Below are 21,582 nucleotides of genomic sequence, written 5' to 3' on the forward strand. Positions count from 1 at the left end.
GAACAAGTGTTCATAAGGAGCGCTCATATCGTATATCTGGCCAGTATGATCGTGCAGCTGATCAGTCGATAAACAAGGAATTGCTTATTTGTCGGCTGATTTGCATATTTTATCAGGATGAAAGATGTCCGATTATCTGCAGCACGACTGTGGCAGCGATCGCTCCTCCCCAGTCACTTTGCACTGGCTTGTGTAATAGGCAGATGAGTGCCGATCAACATTATTTTATTTGCGGCCCCTTGAAATACAGCGATGTGACAATGCGGCCCCCAGACCAAAAAAGGTTGTGCACCCCTGCTCTACGCAGATGACATTCTGGTTTTTATTCATCAAACAAATACCACCCTCCCTCGCATAATGGATCTGGTCGGTCACTTTTCCGACATATCCGGACTTGAGATCAATTGGGAGAAGACCGTACTGTAAGAAAACTGTCACGAGAATTAAACTATCTTACTGTTATAGACACTTAATGGATAATTTTTTTCTGGATGTTCTTTCTCCAGGACAGAGAGCCTGGTCTTCTCTTCTTTCAGAGGTGGGTCCCCCAAATTGGGAGAATATAGGGGAAAGCTTAAAATTGGTTTCACACAATTCTAACCACATTGTTGTACAATTTAATATTCTGCACAAAATTTATGTGACACCTATATGGCTATACAGAAGAGGACTCAGGGCCTCCTCTGACTGCCCCCGCTGTGGTGATCCCGGGGCAGATCACTTACATCTGTTCTGGGACTGCCCAATGGTGAGTAGGTACTGGAGCCTGGTCCAAAAGAATCTGGCGCGTAAACTTAAAATTGTTGTTCCTCTGTCTCCTAGGATATGGGTCCTGGGAGATTTATCTGAGGTTAATCATCAACCCATAAAAAGTCACTTGTTGATCAAGGTTATGTTCTTGGCGAGGCTTCTGATTTCTAGATCCTGGTTTTGCTCTTCTGCCCCAGATTGTAAGAACTGGCTGGGTCTGGTGGAGAAAGTGAAAAGCTATGAGAAGATCCTGTATAAACAAAGAGGATCTTACTTAAAGTGGAATAGTCTATGGAAAGATTGAGATACGGCTAATTAATTAGGATCCCCTTTTTTTTTCTTTTTTTTTTTCAAGGTGGGGGGGGGGGGGGTTGGTGGGGAGAGATGGGGAAAATGCTATCTGTCCGGCTTTTCAGCATTTAATCTATAGATGTAGAATGTGAAGGTTCAAATGTCGACACTATTATGTATACTCGTATGAAATTATTGTCAACCACGTTCACAGATCAGAATTGGCGGACTTATGGATTTTATAATGTTAATTATGCAATATGTATTTAAGTTTTTGTATCACAGCAAATAAAATTTATTGAAAAAAAAAAGTTATAGGGGTATCAGGGTTGAGGAGGGGCTGGGCGCAAGCAGGCAGGCCATGAGGCGAGGTAGTGGGGGTACATACTTTTTTTTCTTACTTTGTTGGGAAGTTGCCACACACAGTCGCAGTCAGTAGTCCTCCTCTCCTGTCCGACAGTCCGAAGCTGGGGCCTGGGCTAGGCAGTGGGCACAAACAGAGACAGGCTCACTAAGTCACTAGACTAGCAGCAGACGCAGTAGCAGAAAATGAAGCAAACGTTCGCACGGGCAGGCAGGCACGCAGCTTTACGTGGTGACGTCAACTCGTCTCTGCAGCTGCCGCACTCCCAGCCTGCGCCTGCCCTGCATGCTCTGCCTCCTCTGGGTCCGAACACCGCCCCCACCCCCATCTGTCATGTGACTCATGTCTGTGTATCTGTGTTGTCTGTAGTGTGTACTTGAATCACTGAGTCACTCAGTAGTGCGGGCGGCCGGGCGCAGCAGCGACGCCACTGTGCATGATGTAATAGCACCCAGCTTTTCTGCTGTCCTGCATGGCACATGTGGAGAGACATGAGAATAGTCTGAGAAAGCTGAGTAACACAACTCCCACCTCCCCTCATATCTTCTCATGCCTCTGCACTTGTGCCATGCAGGACATCAGGAAAGCTGAGTCACATTACATGATAGCACCCAGCTTTCCTCCTGTTCTGAAGGGCATATGTGCAGAGGAATAGCCTGGGAAAGCTGAGTGACCCCCCTCCCCCCTCCTCCACACACATACACCTCTGCACTGTCCTCATGTCACTTACTTTATTACTGGTGGGGTTGTGGAAATCCAGAGGAATCATGCCTGGTGGAGCTAGCAGATGGGAGGCGGAGCTAGACAGCGGTAGGCGGGGCTAGGAGGTGGGAGGCGGGGCTAGCAGAACCTTTCCTCCGTGCACTCTGTGTGGCAAGCTGGACATGCTATGGCAGGGGCAGACTGGGCATGCGCTGTAATGTGATGTGGAAAAGCAGCGCATGCTCATTTACACAGTAGGCATGGACGGAGCTTCTACATGTCGCGTGCAGCCATGGACGGACTGGCTGCACATCAGAGCGAGGCTCAGGGGGCGTGGCTTCAGATTGTTGAAAAAATAGGCATATCTACTTAAAGACATATATTAGGAAATATCCTTTTTCCCTGCCTCCCACACAGTTGCAGAAAATACATGGAGAGTGGCCAACCCCTTTAATCTGTCACTTCATTAAATGTACCTATCCAAATAACTGCGTCTCCATTGCTCTGTTGTATCCGACCATGCTTCTTGTTCTGCTAAATTATTTTTAAGTATTTGTTTGCGACACACAGTTCTGGAACACACATAGCCCTACTATACAGACACAGCACTGCCATACACACATACAGCTCTGCTACATACAGATACAGCACTACTATAAACACATACAGCTCGACTACACACAGATACAGCTCTGCTATACAGAAAGCACTATTATACATACAACATGCGGCAGCGCCCCAGGGTCCTCTATATGTCGCGACCCAGGTGTAGGAATGCTGAGTGGTATAGTGCAGCCTATCTGTTTCTTTATGTGTCACGGTGCTCCTACCTGGATACGGCTGGACCCCAGACTTTGGCTCCGATGCAATAAATAGGGGGAATAATTGACGGATTGGAAAGAATAACTTGAGTCCAGACCTTGAGATGAAGTTCAATGGCACCTTTACTTTGAATACATGTTTACAGGCTTTGTCTTAGTTCCAGCAGGGTTTAGCATTAAACTGGCAGGCAAACTCACCTCTGCTCTATCCTTCTCTCACTCTGCTATACTGACAAGCTGACTGCATAACTTGGCTTTTTCTGTAGGCTGCACTTCACTTTTTAGTCAGACTTATCTTCAGCCAAGGAATAGGTCAGAATCCTGGCAGCTCCAACATGGAATCTCAACCAGAACAAACTAGAACTGCCCCAAATCCTTCTGGTAGCAAGCAGGACCGGCCCACTTCTGACCAAAGGGAGGGAGAATAGAATGATGAGTTCCATTCTATCTAACTATAGCTCTGCCATGTTTGCTGCCACCTGCTGGTGTACCAGGCACATTACATGAACAGTTACACAACATTATTAGGAATGCACAGTTTTGAGAGACCTGGAAATAAGTATGCAAGATGAAATGATATTAGACTTATTAGACCATTAAAGACAGTAGCAGGGTGCCGGAGTGGTAACACCACGCTGGGGTGTTACATACATACTTACAGCTCTGCTACCTGCACAGTTCAGTTGCATACATACAGCTATGCTACACACATACAGTTCAGTTACACACATACAGCTCTGCGACACACACAGCCACGCTACACACATGCAGCTCTTTTACACACACAACTCTTCTACACATATACAGTTTAGTTACACACATACAGTTCACTTCCACACATACAGCTCTGTTATACACATACAGTTCAGTTACACACATATAGCTCTACTACACACACACGAGACCCTGACCCCCTGAGGACCTGCTCTGATACAACAGATTTTCATGTAGACTTCACATTAAAAAAATATCTATAAGGCCTCATGCACACGACCGTAGTTCTGATCCGCATCCGAGCCAAAGTTTTTGTGGCTCGGGTGTGGACCCATTCACTTCAATGGGGCCGCAAAAGATGCAGACAGCACTCTGTGTGCTGTCCGCATCCGCTGCACCGTTCCGTGGACCTGCAAAAAAAAAATAAAGCATATCCTATTCTTGTCCATTTTGCGGACAAGAACAGGACATGTTTTCCGGACAAGAATAGGCATTTCTACAATGGGCCGCCCTTCCACAAATTTTTGCGGACCGCAAAAAACAGCACGGTCGTGTGCATGAGGCCTAAGCAAAATAAAAAGATCAGCAACAAGCACTTCTTTATATAGAAGCATGCACTAAACCATCTTTCTCACATGTAGTTAATAGGTTACTTTTTTGTGTCAGGTATTGGGATATTTGTCATAATAAAGTGTAGGCGGTAGAGATAAAAATAACATAATTGTACAGTAATTATTCTTAGTATAATTTTACTTTAAGGGAATCTTGAAGATTGTTTTACAGCTTTGTGAAATTTTGATTGAAATGTTGGAAGGGAGAGAAGGTTTACTTCAGATGGACTATTGCAATAACAGAACATGCCCTTCTCTATCCTCTGTGTAGTGTGTAGAGGATTATAATTGGTGTTGAGCGAAGCAAACCATTCAAAGCAGAATTTGGTCCAAAGTTTAGGAAAACTTCAATTCGAATTAACTCGCGCTTCGGGGTAACAAATCTTTTTTTTTTCTAAAATTGCAGCTGCACGTGCTACAAAGGGAAACTAAGAAACCCAGGAACGCGAGATCACCCATAATGCCGTGCAGCCAGCCAATGCGCAGATAGCCATCCCCTGTGATGACACAGCCATATAAAACCCTCATCCCATGTAGTCTCCATCATTATTCTGTGAGCTAAGCATAGGGAGAGATGTGGCAAGTAGTCTTAAGCAAATTGAGATTTGGATCATCTGGTACCAAAGTCATCTTTGGATTCCTTTTTTAAAATGTTTTTTAATATGCACATAGGAATACCAAAGTAATTCACCGAAGTCTCACGCTACTTCGGCTGAAATGAAGTTTGGCTCTACGGAGCCAATGCATTTTTAATGCTGTACAAAAACAGGTCTTAACCCTTTTGGGACACAGCCTTATTTCACCTTAAGAACCAGGCCATTTTTTTGCAAATCTGACCAGTGTCACTTTAAGTGGTGATAACTTTAAAACGCTTTGACTTATCCAGGCCATTCTGAGACTGTTTTTTCGTCACATATTGTACTTCATGACACTGGTAAAATGAAGTAAAAAATACCAAATTTAGCAAACATTTGTAAAAAATGGAAAATTTCCAAGTTTCAATTTCTCTACTTCTATAATACATAATAATACCTCCAAAAATAGTTATTACTTTACATTTCCCATATGTCTACTTAATTTTGGGAATTATATTTTATTTTTGGGGGATGCTACAAGGCTTAGACGTTTAGAAGCAAATCTTGAAATTTTTCCAAAATTTTCAAAAACCCAATTTTTAGGGACCAGTTCAGGTCTGAAGTTATTTAGCGAGGCTTACATAATATAAACCACCCAAAAATGACCCCATTCTACAAACTAAACCCCTCAGGGTATTCAAAACTGATTATACAAACGTTGTTAAAGGCAAATGGAGATAACATTTCAGAATTAAAATTTTGGGGCAGATTTTCCATTTTAACCCATTTTTTCACTAACAAAGCAAGGGTTAACAGCCAAACAAGACTGTATCTTTATTGCCCTGACTCTGCCGTTTACAGAAACACCCCATATGTGGTCGTACACTACTGTATGGCCACATGGCGGGGCGTAGAGGGAAAGAAGCGCTGTGTGGTTTTTGGAGGGCTGATTTTTATAGACCGGTTTATTTACACCATGTCCTGTTTCAACCGCCCTGATGCACCCCTGGAGTAGAAACTCCCTAAAAGTGACCCCATTGTGGAAACTACAGGATAAGGTGGCAGTTTTGTTGGGACTATTTTTAGGTTAAATATGATTTTTGGTTGCTCTATATTATATTTTTGTGATGCAAGGTTACCAAAAATTGAAATTCTGAAATGTTATCTCCATTTGCCATTAACTGTTGAGAAACACCTAAAGAGTTAATAAAGTTAGTAAAATAAGTTTTGAATACCTTGAGGGGTGTAGTTTCTTAGATGGGGTCACTTTTCAGGAGTTTTTACTCTAGGGGTGCATCAGGGGGGCTTCAAAAGGGACATGGTGTCAATAAAAAAGGCCATCAAAATCGGCCTTCCAGAAACCATGTCGGTCCTTTCCTTTTGCGCCCTGCCTTTTAGTGATACAGCAGTTTACGACCACAAATGTGGCGTTTATGTAAACTGCAGTATCAGGGTAATAAATATTACATTTTGTTTGGTTGTTAACCCTTGCTTTGTTATCGTAAAAAACGGATTGAAATGGAAAAGTGCCAAAAATAGCTGTTTTGGCACCGTTTTTTCCCCCCCTGACTGTGTTAATCTGGGGGGTTAGATCATGGGCTATTTTTATAGAGGAGATTCTTATGGACGCGGCAATACCTAATAAGTCTACATTTTTTTTTACAATTATTTAGGTTTTAGACTATATTATCCTTTTTGATACAAACATTTTATTTTGTATCTCTAAAGTCTAAGCCCCCTTTCACACGGGCGTTGTGGATTGGGGCCTGATGCGTTCAGAGTGCGTTCAGTGAAACTCGCACCACTTTGCAAGTAAGTTTAGTCAGTTTTGTCTGCAATTGCGTTCAGTTGTTCAGTTTTTTCCGTGCAGGTGCAATGCGTTTTGATGCGTTTTTCACGTGCGTGATAAAAAACTGAAGGTTTACAAACAACATCTCTTAACAACCATCTCTCAAAAAACTGCCTGAATCTCCTAGAGGGACAAACATTTGCCAAATGATTTATACCTCCACAACAGAAACAAACCTTCCTCTGAGAGCTGAATCCTCTATTGTCAGAGGCAAGCAAACCCAGCTGCATGGGCCCCTGCTCAGAAGGGATTGAGAGCGACTGAGACCCCTGTGCACTGAATGAGACCTCCGCACTGTACTTGGACTGAGTATGACAGGAAGGAGTGATCTCTCCTCTCTCTCTAAGACGCCTGTCAATACGAACGGCCCGAGACATGGCAGAGTCCAAGGAGGTAGGTCTCTCATGAAAGGCAAATGCATCTTTCAATCCCTCTGAAAGACCATGGCAAAATTGACTTCGGAGTAAGGCATCATTCCAACCAGTATCAGCTGCCCATCTCTGAAATTCTGAGCAGTATATCTCTGCGGATTGTTTACCCTGACATAAAAGACGTAGTCTAGACTCAGCCAGAGCAATACGATCCGGATCATCATATATCTGACCCAGGGCTACAAAGAATTAATCCACTGAAGGGAGGGGCCGTGCCCCCACCGGCAGCGAAAAGGCCCAAGACTGAGCGTTATCCCTGAGCAGCGAGATGATGATCCCCACCCTCCGCTCCTCATCACAAAAGGAATGGGGAAGTAGGCGAAAATGGAGTTTGCAAGCCTCTCTAAAACGAACAAAATTCTCACTACCCCCGGAGAACGTATCCGGGAGCGAGATCTTAGGCTCAGAAAAAACTCCATGAACGCAAGCTGAACCGGTCACCTGAAACTGAGAAAGAGTCTTACGGAGATCTGCTACCTCCAATGAAAGACCCTGCATGCATTCAGTCAAAAGTGAAACTGGATCCATGCTTGAGACGGTTTTGGCGGTTTATAATGTCACGGAAGGTGTACAGAAAACTAGAAGACACAAAATGAAGATCCGACTGACTGGATCCAAAACTAAGGAACAAAAGGGAGAGCCCTGCATCAGACCTGGCTCTCTCCCTAACTGCTCAGCCTATGCGAAAATCCCAATAGTAGATGATCGCATATCCTCGTACCTCGACTGTATAACACCTCAACACCCTATAATAGTGAGGGGACACAACCACCGGCTCCCTACACTTGATACGGAGGGAGTTAGGGTCACCTGGGATCCAGCAAACAGGAAAACACAAACGAACGAACAAAACTTATCTGTAGAAGACTCAGTAGTAGGATCAGCATGCACACACTCCAGGAAGTAATATAAACTGCAAAGTGATGCAGTATGGGGAGGGATTTAAAGGGATCCAATCAGTGCAACTACATGACAGCTGAAAGAGGCTAACGAGATGAGAAAATGAAAGCAAAACAAAAGGAACCTCAAGGAGGAGGTTCTGAAGGATGTCTGTCAGAGCTTCTCAGATGTCTGGTGGTGACACAGAGAGCCACACCGGACCAGTACTCCTGTCCGTCCTGAACGCACAGGTGGATCAGTGGCTGACCCTGCACCAACTGGAGATCGGCAAAGTGGTGTGTGACAATGGAAGCAATTTGTTGGCGGCATTGAATTTGGGCAATTTGTCACATGTGCCGTGCATGGCACATGTGTTGAATCTCATCGTACAACGCTTTGTGTCTAAGTACCCTGGCTTACAGGACGTCCTCAAGCAGGCCAGGAAGGTGTGTGGCCATTTCAGGCGTTCCTACATGGCCATGGTGCACTTTTCAGACATTCAGCACCAAAACAACATGCCAGTGAGGCGCTTGATTTGCGACTGCCCGACACGTTGGAATTCAACACTCCTAATGTTCGACCGCCTGCTCCAACAAGAAAAAGCCTTCAACAAGTATTTGTATGACCGGGGTGCTAGGACAGCCTCTGCGGAGCTGGGATTTTGTTTTCCACGTTACTGGACGCTCATGCGCAATGCAGGCTGTAGATGAGCGTGAAGAGGAAGAGTTTTAGTCACCATCACCACCAGAAACAGCCTTGTCATCATCGCTTGCCGGACCTGCTGCAACGCTGCAAGAGGAGTATGAGGAAGAGGAGTCAGAGGAGGAATGTGGCTTTGAGGAGGAGGAAGACCAACCACAGCAAGCATCCCAGGGTGCTCATTGTTGTCACCTATCTGGGACCCGTGATGTTGTACGTGGCTGGGGGGGGAGAACAGACTGTCAATGACATCAGTAAAGAGGAGGAACGGGAAATGAGTAGCTCGGCATCCAACCTTGTGCAAATGGGGTCTTTCATGCTGTCATGTCTGTTGAGGGACCCTCGTATAAAAAGGATGAAGGAGAACGACCTGTACTGGGTGGCCACGCTACTAGACCCCGGGTATAAGCAGAAAGTGGCAGAAATGTTACCAAATTACCGGAAGTCAGAAAGGATGCAGCAGTTCAAAACCAAACAAAAAAAATATGCTTAACACAGCTTATAAGGGGGAGGTCACAGCACAACGGGAATCTAACTGGGGAAGAGGTGAAAGTAATCCTCCTCCTACCACGACCACGGCGGCAAGGACAGGACGCTTTACAGATGTGTTGTTGATGGAGGACATGCAGAGATTTTTCAGTCCTACACATCGCCACAGCCCTTCGGGATCCAGCCTTAGAGAACGACTCGACCGACGGGTGGCAGACTACCTCGCCTTAACTGCAGATATCGACACTCTGAGGAGCGATAAACCACTTGGGTGTGCAGGCTTGACCTGTGGCCTGAGCTATCCCAGTTTGCGATAGAACTTCTGGCCTGCCCCGCTTCATGTTTCCTGTCAGAAAGGACCTTCAGTGCAGCAGGAGGCATTGTCACTGACAAAAGAAGTTGCCTCGGTCAAAAAAGTGTTGATTACCTCACCTTCATTAAGATGAATGAGGCATGGATCCCGAAGGGACTGACAGTAGGGGATATGTTTAACTAACAAAAGGCCTGATGACATGCCTTGGCCTCAAAATGGTCCCCACGCTGCTGAATTTAATGTCTGCATACCGGATGACTTTCGTGAATTCTCCGCCACCAACTAGGGTTCAAGCCGCAATGTTTTAGTCACCTTTCTGCCTTGAAAACATCAATTTTTACGGCCGCTGCTACAACAGCAGCTGCAACAATAACATTATTTTTCAGGCATGTGTAATGCCTAATTTTTCTGGCCTCTAGTGCTGCACTGTGGCTGCAAAAACAAAAAAAAAAGGCACATACAAGTGTCAATTCCCCTTTCGTGATTGTTACCTTGTTGTGGTGAAGGGGCTTGCGTTTTACAATGAAGCGATCATCACCTCTATGAGTGTGTTGGCAATGTTGCCACACCCCAGATGATAAGGCCGTTGCTTCATTATGATCAGACCAAAAGCGATTGGCTGGATGTTTTTTCATAGAAAAAACTTACTTTTTTTTTTTTAAGTTGTATGGGTTGGTTTTTAATACATAAAATAAAATAAAAAATCATAATAAAGTCTCTTAATAGTTTATTAGAAATAATGCAGACAATTTAAAAAATCCCCATCAATTCCAATACAAAGCAAGTACAAAGCTCAGAACCAAATTATTCCAGGATGTCGTAATGGTTCGTTAATTCGACAATGATTAATCAATTCGACACACGTCCCCGGATAGGGGACGTAACAGGGATTAAACTGATAGGAATAGTACTAGTTAAGACACCACTCATATAGGGTGTCACAGCACATTGCTCCGTGCACGCGCAGTGCCCCAACTTGGGAGTAAGAGGACCGACCAAGCTGCTTTTTCTATCTCCCGGTTCCTAAAATCAATTCAGTTTGGTGTATCAGAGTCTGGTCTGTCACTGTGAAGGCAGTCGAAGGTACCCGGCCTAAATTTTTTTTCACAGAAGGCAATCCCTCGTAACAGGGATTAAACTGATGAGAATAGTACTACAGAAAATAGCACTCATATCGGGTGTAACAGTAAATTGCACGGCGCAGACGCAGTGACCGTGGCGTGGATTCAAACAAAGGGGAGAGAGCCAGCGTTTTTTTAACCATCTCCCCGTTCGAAAAATCAATTTAATAAATGGACCCCAGATTGGGGATGTCACGTAACAGGGATTAAACTGATAAGAATAGTACTACAGAAAATAGCACTCATATCGGGTGTGTCAGTAAATTGCACGGCACAGACTCAATGACCGTGGCTTGGATTCAAACAAAGGGGAGGGAGCCAGCAATTTTTTAACCATCTCCCCGTTCGTAAAATCTATTTAATAAATGGACCCCATATTGGGGACGTAACAGGGATTAAACTGATGAGAAGAGAGAACTATAGAAAATACCACTCATATCGGGTGGGACAGTAAATTGCACGGCACAGAAGCAGTGACCGTGGATTCAAACAAAGGGGAGGGAGCCAGCGTTTTTTTTAACCATCTCCCCATTCGAAAAATCAATTCAATTCACATTTCCGGGACCCTTGGTGTTGTGCGTGGCTGGGTGGAGGAAGAAACCTTCAATGACATCAACGGGACATGGCTAACTTGGTATCCAACCTTGTGCAAATGGGAAGTTTGCGGTTTCGCGACATCTCTATTAGGAACCCAGCTCTAAGTTGAAATCGCATTGCGATTACAACTTAGATCTGAGTTCCTAATGGCTGTATTGCTAGAATTGACGAATATAACAAATATAGCACTATATTCTCAATCTTCGTTATATTCTAGCAATACAACCATTAGGAACCCAGCTCTAAGTTGAATTCACAATGCGATTAATATAACCTGTATTAATCGCATTGCGATTACAACTTTGTCAAATTTGTGACACTACAGCTTCCAAATGAATCTAAAATGGATGCTGTCCAGGAGGTGGGAGGGTCTGGGAGGGAGGGGCTGCTGCTGATTGGCTGGAATGTGTCTGCTGACTGTGAGGTACAGGGTCAAAGTTTACACAATGATGATGAATATGGGGCGGATCGAACATCGCATATGTTCGCCCGCCGCAGCAAACGCGAACAAGCTATGTTCGCCGGGAACTGTTCGCTGGCGAATAGTTCGGGACATCTCTATTAGTCATACTTAAAATACTCCAACAATTCAGTACTTTAGGAGAATGAACATTTTCTCCTACGACTCCAGACAGATACAATTGCAGCAGGTTACCCTTAACGATGTTTAGTTTGGTTGGAACATAACCACTTGTCTTAAGACCATCAATTCTACATGTACTAGCGTAACTTAGCACAATACAACTTGGTTTAAGGACTATTAGTTCAAATTGTACTGAGGCAAACAATATTGAGCAATAAAAAGTTAGGACGTGCTTGGAACGTACCAGCCGAACTCAGAGGCAGTCCATTGTGAGCAACAAAGTAAGGTGCTGGCCATATGGCTAATATGGTAAGATGCGTAGGTTGGACAATAAGTGTATAATAAAACATATTGCGGCACCTGTAAGAGAATGCATACAATAGGCACATTTCTTGAACGTTGCTGAAAATGTAAACATTAGTGCAATTATATGGATCACATTTTTAATAATGCAAATAATCACATTAAAGTCTGTTTATTCTGTTCTTGAGGACAAAGTGCATTACACTGTCACCTTAAGTGCAATAAAAGTTATTTTTGCAATCCAAGGTAAATAATGGTAATCCATGGGAGCAATGTCATTAGTTTTAATCCACAAGGCACATAGTCATTTGTAATCCGCATTGGTTAGTAGAGTCATTTGTAATCCTCATGGGCAATAATGTAGCACCATAGGTCATGAGAAGCATTGGCAGAGGCTCTTACATAACCTGAAAAGGAGGGAAAAGAAAATAAAGGTAGGTGGCGCTGTTGAGTGCAACCTTGAGATAATGATGCTGCTGGGGGGAGTCCTTACTAAGATAACCATCCGGGTGAGGGCTAAAAACAAGGGCAACCTACAAACACGAAAACATGTTAAAATATACACATCATGCCAAAAGGCCCTCACCCTTCAGGAACAGATGGTCCAGCTCTTTTTTAGTTGTACGGATCGGTCGATGAGGGCACGTCCGTACCCAAGGGACTTTAAGAATCCCATGAGTCTGTTTCAGAAAAGCCAGCAGGCCTGCCCATCTCCCTTCTGGGTTTGGGTGCCGGTTTGCAAGAAATTCGTGTTCTTGGCTAGCTGCTGATGTTTGGCCTCCTTGCACGTCTCCTCCATGGTGGCTTCCCAGGCCTTGAATTCAGGAGTTGGGGAGAAGCGCTCAGCCCAGGCGAGGAAGGGTGTTGACGAGGACTGGTCTGATCCCAGGACAACAGTCATGGGTTGCCACACGACCACAGGCCCCTGAAAATGGGTAGTGGACTGAGAGCCCACTTGCAGAGTGCACAGAGAAATCTCACGGGCAGCCGCTGTTTTAACTGGCGGTGCTGAAGCGGCCGGGCCCTTGTTTCTCGGCTTGAGTTCTTTTTCCTTGTTCCCACCCCGTGGCAAAAGGCGGGCCACCCCAGTGGCATATGGACTGCGCGGGTCCACGACGGGGGTAAACTCCATAGTCTCCCCGGCATGAAGGATTTGCAGGGGGCCCCCAGAGGCCGCGGCCCTCTTAGAGACTTCCGATGCACAAAGTACTCCTGGCCGGTCTCTTCATTCTGGAGAAAATTGCAGTTCTGCTCCTTTGAGAGGGAGAGGACCTTTCCTTCCGGTCTTGCTGAAGTGAGCGACGGACCCCGAGGCTTACCAGACCTTTTCCCAGCCGGATCATAGTAATACCTCTAGGTCTTCTGAACTTTTTTGTGACTGACTAGTGATGAGCGGCAGGGGCTATATTCGAATTCGTGATATTTTGTGAATATTTGGTAGATCATTCGGCATATATTCGCAAATTGGCGAATTCTAGATAATTTTCTTGATCGCAAAACATCGGCAATGTAATATTTGTAACCTACAGTGACTATCTCCCACTAACTATCTGTATTTTAAATATATATAAGTTAACTAACTAACTAACTAACTAACTATCTAATGTAATGACACAGGAAAGCAGAAAGCACAGCAATAACACTTCTGTCTCTCTTAGATCTGCAAAATACTGCATACGAGGGTTGCTGGGGAGGTTCTTATATAGTAAGGGGTAGGCAACTTTCCTATTGGTTGCTAGGGATGTTGCTAAGTTCAGACAAAGACTTTGCAGCCTTCTCATTGGCCCACAAGCAAGAATGGAGGTATAAAAAATATCTAGAATATTCGAAATTATGAATATATACAACTATATTCTAAATATTTGCAAATTCTCTAAGTGCCGATATTTGCGATTAATATTCGCTATTTAAATATTTGCGCCCAACACTATGGCTGTAGTTCTCTTGTCAGACGCCACAGGGACGGGTTGGCGGTGCTATTCCTCCCGTTTATCGGGCAGCTCCGCTCCTTGGTGTGCTTTACAGAGTGCCATCTTGTTGTCCCCAGTGCGGGAGTAGACTGGAAATGAAGGAGGAGCTTCAGGGATGGAGCCCTCATTTCTTCCTCCCATGATCCAAATTAGTTCCCTATGGGCAGGGCTTGGTTTTTCGCGCTTCCAGAGGGGGTGTCACTTTAGTTTCACACTTCTGAGCATGAAGAAGCTGCGCCATAGTCTGTAAAAATGATGATTCAACTCTTCGGGTGTGGGCACTTTCAAAGGCAATTTGTAAATCCAACAGGCAAATAAAGTTGGTAGGCACACAATGTTGTTGTTTGACTCCGGTTCTTAATAGCGCACAGTATGGTGATGTCAGAATCCTTAATGGCAGTTGACAGGTTTTAACATTGCATGAATCCTGTTCTTTAGTGTAATGGTATGCGGTACACAGTATGGGCTTCTTAGAATCCTGTTTATGATGCCAATTGATGCAACGAGGCGGGTTCCTACCAGGGGTCCCTTAAAGGGAAAGAATCCCTAGCCTGTTGTGACACCACTTGCTTTGCAGCGGGCGGTTGACAGCGTCTGGGGTATCCCTTGCCCCTTAGGAGGTTTCTATGAAATATGTCCCTCTTATAGAGCAAGCAAACGTGGCGCGAGCTGCGGTTAAGCAGCAGAAGCACAAGGCTCCCTTTTGTAGATGGTGATGCTGGTACCCAGGGTAGGATTGCCAGAGTAGTGCAGGGTGGCCTACAAACTCTGTAGATGTTGTTTACACGTGTCACAGTGTTCCTACCTGGATATCCTTGGATCCCAGATGTGGTGTCGCCCCAGGCAGTGCAAAAAGGGAACTAGAACTTGGATGGTGAATAAGTAGAATAAATAGTGTCCAGACTTTGTAGTAACGCTGAACACAGCACTACTTGGCATAAATGGTAATCCAAACAATCCACAAACAGTATCTTGGTCATCAGCAGGAATTGGCTTAAACGGGCAGGCAATTACTTCTCTGCAAAATTCTCAGTTCTGCTATGCTAGCTGGAGTAAGTAGGAACTCTTCCTATTCTACTGGAACTTAGTATAGCTGTCTGTAGTCTGTCTCTTACTTCAATCCTAGGAACTTCTTGTCCTGGCTTTGGAGTACCTCAAGCTCAAGCTTCAGCTTGGATGTTGCACAACCTACAGTGATAAGGCTGGCGTAGGTCTAACAGAGCCTGTCCAGACAGGACCAGGCCTGCTGCCTTCCCCTTAAGTCAGACAAGACCCTTCACACAACCTCCCCCACGAGGGGGTAGGGTAGACTAGACTCACTAACACTAAACTCATCCCTTTTCTTCTCCCTCTAAAGAAAGAGAGAGAGATTGAACAATCCAGTCCATTCCCTGCAACTAGCACTGCCATGTGTTGCCGCCATCTGCTGGTGGACTAGGTAATTACATGAATATAACAGCTTTACATGAATAAATATGCACGGTGACGATAAATACACTACTGCATTAGATGACAATTTATATTAGCCTATAGGAAGTAGAGGAAAAAAAGAGACACTGGGAGGTGCTGACTAACCCCCTTTTTTGCAGCCTATAGGAAGTGGTAGAAAGGTGCCAAGGAGTGGTAATGGCACTCTAGGACATTACAGATATTTCTACTGTTTTAAATGATTTATTAGGGAATTTAGATCAAATGGTTAAGATTGCATAATTGTAAAAATTACTACTAAAAGCACTATTTATTAAAACACAATCACGGGGACAAAGGGCCTGGGGAGTTGATTGCCCAAGGATTCAAGTAGAGGGTTGGAGGTATATATTTATCAATTTAAGTTCAATATTTCACAATTATAATCATGTATTAGTACAATTTAATATTTTGAATAGATTGTATGTTACACTCTTATGGCTTAATAAATGCGGCGTGACTTACCGTACCTGGGGCTGATCACTTACATATGCTTTGGTCCTGCCCAGAACTTAAACAATATTGGTCTGCGATTTATAACTTTGTTACCCATAAATTGAAACTCTCGATTCCATTTATGGTTGATTGCTGGATATTGAGTGATCTTTCTAAGGTAGATTGCCATAAATATAAAAAGATTCATTTGAGTAGAATACTGCTCTTGGCGAGACTCTTGATTACTCGAGTCTGGTTCTCACGGAATGTTCCAAATCTGAACGCATGGATAAATTTGGTCATAAGAGTTAAAAACTATGAAAATATTCTATATAAGCAAAGAAACTGTCAGGAAAAATGGTTTAAGATATGGGAGGCTTGGAGGTTCTAAACTTCCTCACCTCCATTTTTACTCTCCATTGCTTTTTATTTTTTATTTTTGTTCCCATCTTCTTCCATAGCCCTCTTTCCCTCCTCTCTCATCTTTATTAGGGTGATAGAGGGATTTGAGACGCATTGCAAGGGTAGAGAGGGGTGGGCAATGTGTGGTTGTTAAAATAATATTAATTCTGAATTGTAATTTTGTATGAAGAAGAAAAAAAGAAAACGGTTTGTATATGTTTTATTCTAATAAAGATCGATTTACAAACAAAAATGCTGTATACAATGAATGAATTGGAAAAAAAATCAATCCCGCCACAGTTTTATGGATTTTCTTTTTTACGGTGTTTACTATACAGTAAAACTGACCTTGTGCCCTTATTTCTCAAGGACAGTACGATTACAATGATACCACATTTATATGATTTTTCGCATATTTTTTTAAAAATACTGAATACATTGTCCAGAGCGAGTACCATCTTGAAAGAGACGGCATCCGCCGTACATGTGTGGTGTATAGTATCAAGAGGATAAAGATAATCACTAATCACAATGTTTGATGGTCACATCACACTATTAACCCTTTCTACCCTGGGCAAGTTTTCACCTTCCTGCACAGGCCATTTTTTGCAAATCCGACATGTCACTTTATGTGGTAATAACTTTGGAACACTTTTACATATCTAAGCCATTCTGAGAATTTTTTCTCGTGACACATTGCACTTCACGACAATGCTACTTTTAATACAGATAGTAATGCCTCATAAATTAGTTATCAGTCAACATTCCCCATATGTCTGCTTTATGTTGGCACCATTTTGTAAATGTCATTTTATTTTTTTAGGACATTAGAAGGCTTATAAGTTTAGAAGCCATGTTTTTTAATTTTCAACAAAATTTCCCGAACCATTATTCAGTTATAAAGTGATTTTGAGGGGGTTACTTAATGGAAACCACCCATAAATGACCCCATTTTAGAAAATATACCCCTCAAATTATTCAAAACTGATGTCACAAACTTTGTTAACCTTTTAAGTATTCCACAAGGATTAAAGGAAATTGTAGGCGAAATTTTAAAATTTCTTTTTTTATGCAGATTTTTCATGTTAATCAATTTTTTTCTTGCAACACAGCATAGGTCAACAGCAAACCTCAATATGCATTACTCTGCAGTTTACAGAAATACCCCATATGTGGTGGTAAACTGCTCTATGGGCATGTGGCAGTGGTAAGAAGAAAAGGAGCGCCATATGGATTTTGGAGGCAGATTTTGCTACAATGGTTTTTGGGCACCATTTTGGATTTTAAAAGACCCTGATGTACCCCTGCAGTGGAAACCCTCAAAAAGTGACTCCATTTTGGAAACTACACACTTCAAAGAATATATTAAGGGGGGTACTGTGCTTTTTGAACCTTAACGTTTTACGGAATTTGAAAACACTTGGCTATGAAAATAAAAAGTTTCATTTCTTCCAATAAAATTATGCTTTCGCCCCAAATTTTTCATTTTCACAAGGGGGTAACAGGAGACAAAGCACCCAAAATGTGTTATTTTCTCCTGAATACGGCAACATCCCATACGTGGGGATGAACTGCTGTGGGGCACATGGCTTTTGCAGCGCAGATTTTGATGGATTGGTTTATGGGCGCCACTGGTTTTTATTTTTTGAGGGAGTGATTGTCTTATGTGTAGGAGCTCATTTTTTGCAGGATGAGGTGACCTTTTTATTGTTACCATTTTAGGGTACATAAGACTTTTTTGCTTGCTTGGTATTACACTTTTTGTGAGGCAAGGTGAAAAAAAGGCTGTTTTGGCGTAGTTTTATAATTATTATTTTTTACAGTATTCACCGGAGGGGACAAATAATGTGATATTTTTATAGAGCAGATTGTTATGGATGCGGCGATACCCAATATGTTTATTATTTTTATTTTTGTTAATTTTTATTTTTGTTAATTTCGACACAGTAAATGCATTTTTGAACATAATTAAATCTCGTTTTTGTGTTGCCATTTTCTGAGAGCCATATTATTATTTTTTGGGGGCGATTGTCTTAGGTAGGCTTTCATTTTTTGTGGAACGATTGGTACCATTTTGGGCTAAATACGCCTTTTTGATCGCTTGGTATTACACTTTCTGTGAGGGAAGGTGACCAAAAATGGCTGTTTTGGCTGTTTAGTTATTTTTTTAATTTTTTTAATGCATTCACCTGACAGGGTGGATCCATTGATATTTTTATAGAGGCGGTTCATATGAATGCGGCAATGCCTAATATTTATACTTTTCTTTTTTTCTATTTTTTACAATTTGTTTAATGCTTAATTATGGGAAACAAACACTTTTTTATGCTTGAAACTTTTATATTTTTTATTATGCAAAACTTTATTTTAACCCTTTCACACCCAGAGGATTTTTATTTTTTTTGAATTTTTGTTTTGCGCTCCCTGCATTCCCAGAGCCATAACTTTTTTATTTGTCTGTTCACATAGCCATATGAGAGCTTGTTTTTGCGGGACAAGTTGTACTTTCCAACGGCACCATTTAATATTGCATATGATGTAGTGAGAAGCAGGAAAAACATTCCAAATAAAATTTTAATTGCAAAAAAAAAAATGCAAATCCACGACGTTCTGTGTGCGATAAAATTGACCAGTTACTTTTTTTTTCTACATTTCAGTACAAATCCGGCGATGCCTTATACAGTTGCAAGAAAAAGTATATGAACCCTTTGGAATCTTATGGATTTCTGCACAAATTGGTCATAAAATGTCATCTGATCTTCATCTAAGTCACAACAATAGACAATCACAGTCTGCTTAAACTAATAACACACAAATAATTAAATGTTACCATGTTTTTATTGAACACATCATGTAAACATTCACAGTGCAGGTGGAAAAAGTATGTGAACCCTTAGATTTAATAACTGGTTGAACCTCCTTTGGCACCAATAACTTCAACCAAACGTTTCCTGTAGTTGCAGATCAGACATGCACAACGGTCAGGAGTAATTCTTGACCATTCCTCTTTCCAGAACTGTTTCAGTTCACCAATATTCTTGGGATGTCTGGTGTGAATCACTTTCTTGAGGTCATGCCACACCATCTCAAACAGGTTGAGGTCAGGACTCTGACTGGGCCACTACAGAAGGCAAATTTTCTTCTATTTAAGCCATTGTGTTGATGATTTACTCCTATGCTTTGGGTCGTTGTCCTGTTGCAACAGCCATCTTCTGTAGATCTTCAGCTGGTGGACAGATGACCTTAAGTTCTCCTGCAAAATGTCTTGATAAACTTGGGAATACATTTTTTCTTTGATGATAGCAATCCGTCAAGGCCCTGACGCAGCAAAGCAGCCCCAAACCATGATGCCCCCACCATCATACTTCACAGTTGGGATGAGGTTTTGATGTTGGTGTGCTGTGCCTCTTTTTCTCCACACATAGTGTTGTGTGTTTCTTAAAAACAACACAACTTTGGCTTCATCTGTCCACAGAATATTTTGCCAGTACTGCTGTGGAACATCCAGGTGCTCTTGTGCAAACTGTAAACATGCAGAAATGTATTTTTGGACAGCAGTGGCTTCTTCTGTGGTATCCTCCCATGAAATTCATTCTTGTTTAGTGTTTTACGTATCGTAGATTCGCTAACAGGGATGTTAGCATATGCCAGAGACTTTTGTAAGTCTGGATTGATGACTGGATTCTTCTTCACCTTATTATGCATTCTGCGCTGTGCTCTTGCAGTCATCTTCACAGGACAGCCACTCCTAGGGAGAGTAGCAGCAGTGCTGAACTTTCTCCATTTATAGACAATTTGTCTTACCGTGGACTGATGAACAGCAAGGCTTTTGGAGATACTTTTATAACCCTTTCCAGCTTTATGCAAGTCAACAATTCTTAATCGTAGGTCTTCTGAGAGCTCTTTTGTGTGAGGCATCATTCACATCAGGCAATGCTTCTTGTGAAAAGCAAAGCCAGAACTGGTGTGTGTTTTTTATAGGGCAGGGCAGCTGTAACCAACACCTCCAATCTCATCTCATTGATTGGACTCCAGATGTCTGACACCTCACTCCAATTAGCTCTTGGAGATGTCATTAGTCTAGAGGTTCACATACTTTTTCCACCTGCACTGTGAATGTTTACATGGTGTGTTCAATAAAAACATGGTAACATTTAATTCTTTGTATGTTTATTAGTTTGAGCAGACCGTGATTGTCTATTGTTGTGACGTAGATGAAGATCAGATCCCATTTTATGACCAATTTGTACAGAAATCCATGATTCCAAAGGGTTCACATACTTTTTCTTGCAACTGTATATATAGTTTTTTTTGCGTTTTGATAGTTATAAAAAAAATTTAATGTGGGAAAAAATATTTTATTTTTTGTCGCCATATTTTGACCCCTATAACTTTTTTGTAACTATCTATACGTAGCTGTATAGGGGGATCATATTTTTCAGCAATATATTTTTATACTACTGTATGGACGTTATTGCACATCGCGACACCCATGATGTGTAATATTATTGTTTTTTATTTCTTTTAATTTTATTTTGGGAAAAGGGGGGTGATTTAAATTTTTATGTATTTTGTATTATTTTTACTTTTTTTTATCACTTTTTTATTGTTCCCCTAGGGAACTATAACAGTCAATCATCTGATTGCTATTATCATAGACTACAATGCACTAGCATTGGAATCTATGATGATTTTACTGGTTTCCTATGGAAGCCTATTACAGGCAAGGGCTCCATAGGAAAATACGTTTGTGTGCATGAGCCCTAACACACTTACAGCCTTCCTGCCTATGAGATCCAGGGGGCTGGATCTCACAGGCTTTTACATGGAAGGCAGTCCAAGTCACAGCAGTGAGGGGACCTGATGGGTAAAGGGAGGGAGCTCCCTCCATCAACACACTCAGCACATGCCACGGTCAGCGCTGACCGTGGAACAGTGAGGGTTAATGCGCCGGCATCTGTATTTTTACCGATGCCGAGGCATACAGCAGGGGTCCGGCTACAAGGAACAGCTGGTCCCCTGCAGTTGATCCCCTTCTATTCAAAAAAATATGAAACGTATTGAGACCCCTAATTACTCGACTTATAGGAATATCCAATAAAAAACATACCAATTCCATCTTCAAGTGGGTCACCCTCTGCACTTTGATTGACAGGGTCAGGTGTCATGATGTTTTCACTGCCTGCCCGATGAGGACACATATGAACATGGAATCC

This window comes from Bufo gargarizans, chromosome 9 (genome assembly GCF_014858855.1).
Source record: "Bufo gargarizans isolate SCDJY-AF-19 chromosome 9, ASM1485885v1, whole genome shotgun sequence".
NCBI lineage: Eukaryota > Metazoa > Chordata > Amphibia > Anura > Bufonidae > Bufo > Bufo gargarizans.